This window comes from Bacillus rossius, unplaced genomic scaffold, assembly GCF_032445375.1.
Source record: "Bacillus rossius redtenbacheri isolate Brsri unplaced genomic scaffold, Brsri_v3 Brsri_v3_scf35, whole genome shotgun sequence".
NCBI classification, from domain to species: Eukaryota; Metazoa; Arthropoda; class Insecta; order Phasmatodea; family Bacillidae; genus Bacillus; species Bacillus rossius.
Genome location: NW_026962535.1, coordinates 135,001 through 147,500, shown reverse-complemented (window position 1 = coordinate 147,500; position 12,500 = coordinate 135,001). Strand labels below are relative to the sequence as shown.

Here is a 12,500-nt window from a genome sequence, read left to right as displayed (position 1 = left end):
GGGCGGGAATGTCGGAAACAAGGCGAGATGAGGTGGAGATGGCAGTGTCATCTGCATAGAGGGTGAGAGTGCAATGGGGGGGGACCGGTATGTCGGAAGTGTAGAGGGAAAAAAGCAGGGGCGACAAGATCGCTCCCTGAGGGACACCGGCAGGAACATGGCAGGACTGCGAAAAAGATTGGTCGACACGGACACGAAATGAGCGATGTGAGAGAAAGTTATAAAGAAGATGAATGAGAGCAGGAGGAAAGCCCTGAAACGCCAGCTTCAGAAGGAGCGCGTGATGGCTGACGGTATCAAAGGCCTTGGACAGATCAAGCAGAACAACACCAGTGTGCTGGAAGGAGGTGAAGCCTTCGGTGATTTGGTCAACGACGCGCGCCACGGCGTGTTGCGCCGACAGCCCGCGCCGAAAACCAAACTGAAATGCAGGAAGGGGACCGAGAGGGGTGAGATGAAGCTCCAACCTACGGAGGATGATTCTCTCGGCCACTTTAGAGAGGACTGACAGGAGGCTGATGGGCCTATAGCCCGCGGGAAGGTGAGCATCTGCACGCGACTTTGGAATGGGCACAACGGTCGCAGCCCGCCACGAGGTAGGGAAGTGACCCGTGAGGAAGATGCCATTAATGATTTTGGTGAGAAACACGGTGGCCTTCCGGGAAAGGGAGAAGACCAGCCGCGGATGGATGTGGTCGGGCCCAGGGGCAGAGCGAAGCTTGAGATGAGAGGTGACACGGAACACTTCCCCTGGGGTGGTCAAGGGAATATCACCAGGTCGTGGAGGGGGAGGTGGGGTATAGTGGACCGGGAGGAGCGACGTGACCCCTGGCGGGAGTGTGGGGGTAAAAGATGAATGGAAGAAGCCCGCCAGGAGTTCCGCCTTCTGGGCAGGGGACTCACACAAACCCCGTGGTCCCCCGTCCAGAGGCGGCATGACAGACGAGGTGGAACGAAGGCCCCGTGCATAGCGGAAGATGGAACCGGAACGAAATGACAGTGACTGGATGTGTCGGACCCGCTCCGCTGCCAGCCATTCGGTGATGAGCCTCCGGCAGCGCGCCCGAAGATCCACGTACTCCCGCCAGCGGTCCCCCGTCCGGCGATACTGCCAGCGCCGTCGAGCGGCATTGCGGGCCGAAATGAGCTGGCGCAGAGACGGCGGGAAGGGCGCGCCCCGCAGGAGCGGGCGACGACAGGGAATGGAGGCCCGTGCAGCAGCCAGGATCGAGTCCGTGAGGATGGACACGTGCTCGTCCAACTGCTGCCGGGAGGAGATGTGAAAATGAAGGTTGAGTGTGCCGTCCAGATGTGCCCGATAGGCGGCCCAGTCGGCACGAGCAAAATCGAAGGAAGTGGGGGACACAGGAGGAGGGCGGGAAGCCGCACGCACGAAACCGATGACCGGTGTATGATCGGAAGTGAGCTCGGCGCGAGCCGAGAGCCCCGACATGGCCACCGGGCCCACCGTGATAACCAAGTCGAGGACACTCGGCCGTTGCCGGATGTGACACGGAATGAACGTGAAAGATGGGGGTGAGTGAAGGGTGAGTGCCGGGGAACCCTGGACGACACGAAGGAGCTGAATACCCCGATTGCTCGTGGACAAGCAGCCCCAGTCGCGATGCCGGCAATTGAAGTCCCCCCCTACCACCACCCGGGCATCCATGCGGAATAACGTCTGGAGGCCGCGGGCCGGGAACGGGCCGTGCTCGGGCAAGTAGACCGAGCACACAGTGAGGGGGTGTGGGATGAGGCGGAGGCGGGCAGCCACCGCCTCCACATTTAGAAGCGGCGGGAGCGCGCGCGGGTGATGGGGAAGGGATTCGCGGACAAGGAGGGCGAGTCTTGGATTTCCCCTTAACCTTTCCTCCTTTTCCTCTGCCAGACATGTTGAGTTATAGGCTGTACACTGGTCCGCAACCTACGAGAAAGTGGCGCCCCGGCCGCTGGAAATTACTTTTGTTACACGTCCCTCCGCGGAGCGCGACCAATCACGAGCCGCGGAGCGCTCCGATTGGTCGCGCAACAAGAAGCCAAGAAAACTTTTCACGAAAAAAATTCAGTTCCCGTCTCACTCAACTCCCTGCCCTTCAGGCAATCACATCCTGCATCAATGGCATCCTACAAACAAACTCCTGGCCACACACCTGGAAAGAAGCCAAACTAATCCTACTCCCAAAACCAGGCAAAAATCCCAAACTACCAACCAGCTACAGACCAATTAGTCTCCTCAACACGCTGTCTAAAGTCGCAGAGAAAGTGCTAGCTCGCCGCATCCAACTACATCTGGAAGAACATCGTGTAATCCCGGACTACCAGTTTGGCTTCAGGGCTCGTCACTCCACCACGCAACAATTAGTCCGTATTACAGAACACATTACACACGCATTCAACTGGCGCCAATACACTGCAGCTGTCTTTCTCGACATAGAAAAGGCGTTTGATCGAGTATGGCACGAAGGACTGCTACACAAACTCCAGGTCATACAACTCCCGGACACATACATCAAAACATTAGACTCATACCTCCATCACCGCTCATTCCGTGCACACATTCCAGGCGCCATATCCACACCTAGACCAATACTAGCAGGGGTACCGCAAGGCAGTATACTAGGGCCCCTGCTATTTAACATATATGTAGCAGATCTCCCACAACTACCTGGAGCCAACATTGCGTGTTATGCAGACGACACCATGCTCTATACAAGCTCCCTCAGCCCCCACCTGGCTGTACGAAGACTGCAAGATTCGCTACACACCATAGAAGCATGGTTCACCGACTGGAGGACATCAATTAACGTAGGCAAATGCGAAGCCATCATATTCACGCGCCGACGAGTCCCAGAAAACCTGCCGCAGCTCAACCTATTCAATAACGACATCGAATACAAAACAACTGTAAAATACTTAGGAGTACACATGGACCGCGGACTCACATGGAAGAACCACATCGCCAGTAAACAAGCTCAAGCCAACGCAAGACTAGCAACGCTGTACCCCCTCTTAAACCACAAGAGCAGCTTAAGTACACATAATGGCAAGATCCTCTACACAGCCTGCGTCCAACCTATAGTAACCTACGCATCCCCAGCATGGAGCTACGCAGCGCCAACACACTTGAAGAAACTACAAATCGTACAGAACAAATCCCTAAGAAGAATAGCGCAAGTTCCCATTTATGTCCCGATGCGCCTAATACACAAGGAACTTCGCATAGAAACACTGCACGCGCAACTCGTCAAGCAAGCCACTTCCTTTTACAAATCAGTCGAAACACACACCAATCCGCTCGTACACAACTTGGGACGATATAATCCTGAAGATGCCAGAAAATTCAAAAGACCGAAACACATTTTATGCGAAAAACCCCCGTAAACACTTAAAAAATACTCCGTCAAAATCAGTCGTGTTTTTCGCTCTCTCGCCAAGCTCGGGTCGGCGCTGATTGGCTGGTCCGCACCGGTGGGCGGAGCCTAGGTGGGGGTACCCGCAGCCGGTTGCGGACTGGCGAGAGAACTTTCAGCCGAAAAACTCGTCCACACATTGTCACACTAAATTCCACATAACTTTTTAACTATAAACTCCACCGTCATGTTTGAACTGGCAAAATGTTCCTAAAACACTCACCATTAAGAAACCGTATCCTGATTCAACAAATTTCACCACCCTGATTTAAGAAAACAACGAGAATCGCCGTTTCCCCCTTTTCAGTGCAATTATCCCACATTCATTTTTAGTTTTCTTCCTAAATTATTGAAGTTTTGCAACATAATTTTCCCCCCACTCACCCTGTCATCTACTCTCCAGCAGCTGTGCTCCATGTTCCCCGCCCTCCCTGGGGGCCGCCACAGAGACGCCGCCCACAGTGCCTGTCGGCGAGGGAGAGGGCGCCATGTTCCAGAGAGCTGCTGCCATGCCCACCCGAATTTTTAGTGTTTAAAAATTATTTTTACGTCATAATTTTTCTCCCCCCCCCAGTGCTTCTAAACCACCCCAGTAGTGAAAAATATATGCATATATAATTGTAATTATTAATTATATATGCATATATATTAAATATTAAAAAATTTTTCGCAACATAAATCTAAACCCACGACTTCACCCATCATCTTGTGGCTCAGAGACGCCGGCCATAGTGCCTGAGTGCACGAGCCCCTTTATTAGCCTAACCGGGCTAATAGCCATTAAACTTAGTTATAGAACAATGTAAATATGTGTTGTATTTTTAGTTGCAGGTCGCGCCAGCAGTTCCTGCCGCCCTCGAGATGCCGAGGCCTAAATTGCCACATTCGCTCGTGCCTGCCGAGCGCATATGCCGCATGGCGTGCTCAAAATGGCTCTTCCAGAAATCCCATCTGGGAGAACCACAGATCCCATTCGCCCTCATCCGCTTCCTATCCCTTCGGGCCCTCGGTTGCGTTAACTTTTCACTCACAGGCAACAGGTTTCCTCCAGTGCGCTCGCTGGTTTACTGTTGTCTACCCTTTTCTACTCCCCATAGGCTGTCGGGGTGCAAATTCCGCACTCCTGCAGGCTTGACCGCGCCAGACGCACGTCGCCAGCTGCTTCCCCCTCCCTCACAGGAGAGTGAAGACAGCATAGGCAGTTACTCAGTTTATCAAATTAAGCGTATAGGTCCCACCTGGCACGCATCAATTCCCTCAGTCAAATCATTCCCATTTGGTTAGCAGGGCTCACAAACACTTCGGCTGTGTGAGACTGACTTCAGCGTGGAGGGGCTGTAGTCTAAAAAAAAAAAAAAAAAAAAAAAAAAAAAAAAAAAAAAAAATTCCCGTCTCACTCATCTAGCGACAGCGGCACAGCTCAGACCTACGATGCCCCCCAAGACGAGCGGTAAGGCAGCCAAAAAGGCGGGCAAGGCCCAGAAAAACATCTCGAAGGGCGACAAGAAAAAGAAGCGCAAGAGGAAGGAAAGCTACGCAATCTACATCTACAAAGTGTTGAAGCAAGTTCATCCGGACACTGGCATATCATCTAAGGCCATGAGCATCATGAACAGTTTCGTGAACGACATTTTCGAGCGCATCGCGGCAGAGGCCAGCCGCCTCGCCCACTACAACAAGCGCTCCACCATCACCAGCCGCGAGATACAGACGGCCGTGAGACTGCTGCTGCCCGGGGAGCTGGCCAAGCACGCTGTCAGCGAGGGCACCAAGGCTGTCACCAAATACACCAGCTCCAAGTGAGCAGGTCTGGTGTGCACATGCTTACATAAACGGTCCTTTTCAGGACCAAGAACATGATCATGAAAGGAAATGCTTCTGCTGCTGTTCTACAATTCCCTCAATCCCTATGATAGTAAATGTAAGCTTAACCAAGGCAGAAATATTTTCATTAAAAAAAGTCTTTAAGACGCATGGTTTACTGGCTGAGATATATATATATATATATATTTTTTTTTTGCTTACTTCTGTGGTCATTAGTACATTGCTACAAATATATTTATATATATAAAAAAATAAATAAAAAAATCCTTTCTATTTAATTTAGTTAGATCATATATCAATATTAATGGCAAAGACCAGTTGCATCGATTCACTTTGAAAATAATTCCATTTGTGCTAAAACTGGACACAGTAAAAAAAAAAAAAAAAAAAAAAAAAAAAAAAAAAAAAAAACTGAAAAAAATATATATATATACACACACACACACACATAATTCGAATTCATATTATGCTTAACTGCGTTTGAATTTGCAATCATGCACAAGATGTTTTGTACTTCGAAGTAAAAACAACATAATGTACTATTTAACTACCCACAGTACAAATGGATCCAAAAAAAAAGTGAATTTTCATGCAGACGAAAATGCTTACATTTATTCTATTTATATTAAGTACCCATTACTAACAGCTTATACTGGGTGGAATACAACAGTTGACATGATTTTACTTATATGGCAATTTAATATTTAACCAAAATTAATGGTAAACTAATATTTTAAAGTGTCATTTATGGCCCCTTACCTTCAGCATGTTTGCTTCCTTGCACACAAACGAGGACAAACACATCACCCAACTGAAAAAAAAAAAAAAATTTCACTTGCATCACAAATAATTTAAAATTTTTCACCACATGAAGTAAATATTTCGCAATAAAAAAAAATATAGCCCTAGGACTCGTGTGCACACCTTTTCTTCCCCACATCGCACACGCAAACAAAACTTCCAAATTATTACAAAATCACTCGATTATTATACATACATAAACACACATGTATTTTCCGAATAAGTGAGAAATGCAGGCCGATGAAAGTCAAATTTCGTTTCGGAAATTAAATCTCGCACAACTACCGACACATAACCAAACTTGCGTACATTTACATAGCATTAACCCTCTAAATAATAAACAAATGAAAGCAGAAAAAACAACATCGCTACCCACCGCGCGCGCTCCTGGCGGCGGGAGTAGGAACTACTTTGCACACAGACCGACATAGCCCCCTGCCAAAAACAGTAAAATAAATAATATATATAAGTCTTTTGGCGGGAAAAAATTTCTCAACCGCCTGGGAGCACCCTAGTGTGTGCCTGTCTTTAGGTTATGTTACTTTTAACTTCATTTTCTACAGGCAGACGCGAGGGTGCTCGCCTATTATTTTTATTTTTTTAAATTCTTTCCTACCTTTGGTGTGCCATGCAAGAATTTATCGTCAAAATGGCGGCCCCGAGTGCAAATTTCTCGTCTGCACTGCTGGCTGGATGATTATGTGATGTTTTGAAGGAGGGTGTTTTTTTTTTGTTTGGATTTTGTGTGAGGGGGGGAGGGGGCTGGGCTAGCTTTTTTTTTTTTAAATTTTCTAAACATTCATCTCTTATGTAACAGTGTTCAGCATTAAAAAATTTAAAAGAAGAGGCACTTACTCATCAATTTCAAAACAGCCTATGAAGAAAAATAAAAAAAATTTAAATTCATTCCAGTTTTATACATTCATGATTTGATCACATGTATAACTTTTCTTTTTTATTACCTTATTTAATTTTATTATTATTACTACTATTGCTGCTACAACCTAGAAGATACCTCAGTGATACTAATACCTGCTGGTAAAGTTAAAGGTTTCACCTTTCTTTCTTTAAACATATCACAATACCTTTCTTGAGTTAAATATTATCTAATGGCTTTAAGAAGTTATGGTAATGTTCATCAGTTATAGAGTGTGGGTTTGTGTGTGTGTGTGAGAGTGTATTTTGAAGAGGGCTTTGGTGGTTGGGATGGTGAGGGTGGTGGGTGTTGTGTGTGGGGAGGGGGGGGGGGGAAGTAAAAGAGTGTTCATTACACGATTTCTCCTGTTGTTTGTAACAATCACACCTGGTATAGCTATTTCGAGTGGCAAATACAAACTGCAAAAAAAAAACATCTATATCATTGCCAACGGCCATATCACGATGAACACACCGGTTCTCGTCCGATCACCGAAGTTAAGCATCGTCGAGCGTGGTTAGTACTTAGATGGGTGACCGCTTGGGAACACCACGTGCCGTTGGCACTACTATTTTGCACCCTACAGAAAAAAATTTTTTTTTAAAAATTTCAATTTTAAATTTTTTTTTCCCCCACAATCACCACATTTCCCCCCCCCCCCCCTAACACACACACTCACTCTCTCTCAATCAATCAATCAATCAATCAATCAATCAATCAATCAATCAATCAATCACTCACTCACTCACTCACTCACTCACCACCCAGTAGCTGTGAATCTTTGCATGTGTATACCTCATACAAAATTCAAAGTGAAAAAATAAATATATAAGTGTATATGTATGTATGTATGTATGTATGTATGTATGTATGTATATATGTATATATATATATATATATATATATATATATATATATATATATATATATAAACACACACACACACACCTATTTTGAAGTTTCTCTGTTTCAGTGGGCAGTTATGTATAATAATGAGAGATTCAAAAAGACGTTGATAACAATGTCATCAATGCCTGTTTAGTGTGCTCATTTGTTGGATGGTCGGCAGCAATACTAGAGGTGGTACAGCTGTAACCTGTAAAATTGTACCTGCAATGTGTTGTGTATGGAAAAAAATAAAAATTATATCATCTAAATTTTTGTTATCCAACAATAACCTTCCCATCAATGCATGATGTCACAGTAGCCATAGCTCTACTCTTTCTGCCATATAACATTGGGGGGAAAAAAAAAAAAGGAGCTATTAGAATAATAACAAAAGATAAAAAATCATCTAACTGCAGACCAAAATTCAAAAAACTTAAAGTCCTGACTGCCATAAATGAATACGTTCTAGAAACTTTTTATTCATTCTTAAGAAAAAGAAGAAAAAAAAAATTATTTTTTTTTTTTTTTTTTTTTTTAGATATTCGCACATAGGTATAACACCAGAAATGCTAGTAAATTGAGGATAGTTGAACATAACACTAGGCGATTTGAAAATGGACTAAATTACTTGGGAGTAAAACTTTACAACTTAATATCACAGAAAATAACTAAAACAATTTACCAGTATTAAAAAAAAAAACAGTAAAAAAAATTCTTCTAGAATATCCTACCTACCCTCTGAAGCTATTCTTTAATTTGATTGATAATAGAGAAATTGAACTGTTAATTTGTTGAATGGACTTGTGATAACAGCTGCTTCATGTTTTGCATAAAGTTAAATTGTGTAACATGTTATGTATTTTTTTTTTTTGAAATTTTTTTTCTTGGTAACTTGCATCATGTAAATATTAATTGTCTGCACATACATGTTCTATATCCCGGAGCCTTGACTCCACGTGGGATCAACAGAACAAAAATACAAAAAAAAAAAAAAAATCCAGCTCACTAATCTAGGTGCATTTTGCTAACAATATTTGGAATATATATATATTTTTTTTTTGTGTAACATGCAAATTCTGTATTATTCTGCACACATTATTTATAATCTTCTATCATTTTCTTAGATAATAACTATTAATTCATAAAATAGATTGTGTGTGCATAACCTCCTGGAAACATTTGCACTTACCTCCTACTTTACTTTTTCATTTAAGCAATCCTATTCGCATGTATACACTTAGGTTGCAGCATCGAAATTGTGTAAAATTCAAAGTGTGTATTGCCTGAAAAAAAAAAAAAAAAAAAAAAGACATACCAAATATTTGCATACAGCGACACACTACATATTTGCACACAGTGGAGTTTTGCGGTAATTAACCTAGCACAATTTACCACACGCAATCACACGCCCGCGATGAGATAACACACTCGCTGTTTTCCTGTTGACCGGCACGAGGAGTAAGAAAAATTGATATTTACACGAGCACACACTCCCACACTAGTCACAACGTCGGTCATCAAGTTGTGTTGAAAATTCCTGTAGCCTCTGTTTTCCCAAATGATTTCACTTAAAATTTCATTTAACAAGACCATAAACAAATTTACAATACTAATTTCTTAAACAAACACTTCAGCGAACAAGTGACTGTCGCATTCATTACAAAGCTTACAACTTAACAGATGTTTCCGATGTGAAATAAAATAAGAAAATGTTTTACAACCAACCTAGAACATTTAGTCAAAACGTTTTTGTCCTGGTTTATGATTATTTTCCGTGACATGAATGTTTCAAAACTAATAAAAATACGAATGCAGCCAAATATAATGAAGTTAGCACATAAAAGACGACTTAAAATATTTCATTTTTCGAGAATTGGCAGAGCAAGAACGCACAGGTCCAACGGAAATTTCTTTAAAGATAAACGACCATCGGACAAAAACACCCCCTCCCCTCATCCTCAAAAATACGTGAATAATATACTTTTTCAATTATATTTTTATCGTTTTTTTTTTTTTTTTTTTAATATACTCATTAAAACTTCAAAATAAGCAGGTACTCGTGTGTTTTTCTCTCTACAATGTACCTGATCTCGGTGCGTAAACCTACATCATTTAGAGATGGAATTAATGTACACATACAAGTAAAATTTTGTTCCATTGTAAAATTGAGAGAAAGAAGGTTTTCCAAACGCATTAAGTATGGAGACTTTAAATAAGATTACGAGCTTATAAATGTTTGCAACGAAATAAAGTGACCATGTATCTGCAATTTCAAAAATATTTTTGCTCTGCTAACCTCACATGCAAGCAAGTAAAAATAACCTCACAACTTACTTACCTCTCTCAATTTCGCAGTACCAAAACATAGAAGGGATAAATAGGATAGTTTTTATTCGAAATCCTGCAAGAGTTTTAATTTTTATTAAAATATTTCTCCAATGTAGCATGTGTGTGGAATACTTCATCAGCAACTTGCATCTGCACCTTGAGTGAATTGAAGGGCAGCCAGTTTTAAAAGCTAAACAGAAACTGCACTCTTGAGAATGCATCAGATCCAAGTGAAATGCTTGTTGTGTGTACAGTTAAAAGTTTTATTATTCACACAATGAAAATGTAAACAAAATTTACTCACAATAATAATCACATCATCCTTGGAGGTGCACGAAGAAAGCCATTCCAGGTGGCACTGAACAAGGTGATTTGCTAGTGCTTCCACAGCAAACAGCCTTCATGAAATTATCTCCACATTTTCAGCATACTATACACTAAAGTATACCTAAGTTAATTTAACCATTTTCAAGTGATTCCAGCACAAATTACGTATTTGATTCCTTGAATAACATCTGCAAATGAAAAGTTCCCTGTTTGGTGTAGCAGTAAATTTAAACAGCTCGCAGTGCAAATTAAACAGTGCAGCTGCCATAAAAAAATTACACTATTAGTGGAACTGCCCATTATGTCATCGTAGACTGCTGACATTTAGAAAACATTGAAAAATCAGTGCTAAAGAAGCCCTACATTACTTTCGCTGTCCAAAGTGCGCTGCTCCCTACGTGAGCAAGGCATCGAGAATTTTCTGAACCGTCCGCAACCAGAAAATTGGGTAACCAGATATTTGCAGAGAGAAAAATTTTATTTTCACTTTGCTCTTGCATTCTGTAGGATCAGTCTCGTCATGGCAGATACCGCAGCAGCGACTGCAGCACCAGCTGTTGCCCCATCACAGGCAGCTTCCCCGAAGAAAGGCAAGGCTGCGTCGAAGAAGCCACGAGCCAAGCCCGCGCACCCGCGCACATCTGAAATGGTGGCCTCTGCGATCAAGAGCCTCAAGGAAAGGGGCGGCTCATCACTGCAAGCCATCAAGAAATACGTCGCCTCTACCTACAAAGTAGATGCGGAAAAGCTGGCACCTTTCATCAAGAAATACTTGAAGGCAGCAGTGGCTAGCGGCGAGCTTGTCCAAACCAAAGGCAAGGGTGCGTCTGGCTCCTTCAAGCTGGCTTCAGGGACCACCGGTGCTCCGGACCAGCCCAAGGCTCCAAGCGGCAAGCGTGGTGCAGCTGCCCCTAAGGAAAAGAAGCGATCCGTAGCCAAGAAGGCAGCGGTGGGCAAGAAACCAGTCAAGAAGACTCCGCCTACAGCAGAAAAGAAAAAAAAGGCAGCAGCTGCAACCCCCAAGCCCAAGAAGGCACCTTCAAAGGCAAAAAAGGTGTCCAAACCTCCCACGAAGAAACCCCGTGCTCCAAAGCCAAAGAAGGTTGCCCCAAATAGCAAGTCGCCCAAGAAAGCAGCCCCAAAGCGGAAATGAAGATGCCAGCAGGACCGCTGGCACTTTCTGTGGCACTGTACCACCTTATCGGCCCTTCTAAGGGCCAACAATACTAGTCATGAAGGTATCAGTTGTTGCAATCATTGCCTCCTATAGCCACACCTCTGCCGTTAGGTAAAATTCTGGTTAAAAAATTTCTTATGGTATTTGAAGCGGGGGAAATAAATAAATAAATAAAGAAATTTATCAATTACATTGTGTGTATAGTTTAGGTGCAAAATTATTTAAAGTTTTTAAGCAGGAAAACGTCTTACAAACATCTCACTCTTATTTCAGCATATATATATATATACACATATATACACACACACACACACATATTTTTTTTGTAAGGATTAGGTCTCAGGGTATTAATGGTGAACTTTATGCTGCTGCTGCTGCTGCTGCTGCTGATGGTGCTGCTACTGCAGACAGGCACTGTTTGAAGAGTTTTTATTTCCTATGCAGAATACATTGCATTGTGTGCAAATCTTTTGTGTACAATATAAACAACCACCTCAAAACACAGACACTATAACTGTGTTTTTCCAAATTCTTATTAATGTAATATATTATTGGCTGGGTAAAGGTCAACGACAGCTAATAGGTACAAAAAGCCAGACAACTGTTTTCCTTTCAAATTTGACAGTTATTTTTAGCCCTAATAAGGGCTGTTTTTTTTTTTCCCCCTTGCAAAAAAAATGGCAAGGAACTCAAGCACGCTCGCCACGGATACGCCGGGCAAGCTGGATGTCCTTGGGCATGATGGTGACCCTCTTGGCGTGGATGGCGCACAAATTGGTGTCCTCGAAGAGCCCCACCAGGTAAGCCTCGCTGGCCTCCTGCAGCGCCA

General features: G+C 43.3%; 1 non-coding gene across 1 annotated transcript; it reads left to right on the top strand.

Annotated features, from left to right (window-relative positions):
- The first annotated feature begins 7,397 nt into the window (after positions 1–7,397).
- LOC134544240 (5S ribosomal RNA) lies at positions 7,398–7,516 on the top strand. The gene has a single exon (XR_010077630.1). It is a non-coding gene; the product is annotated as a 5S ribosomal RNA (ribosomal RNA).
- The last annotated feature ends 4,984 nt before the right edge of the window (positions 7,517–12,500 follow it).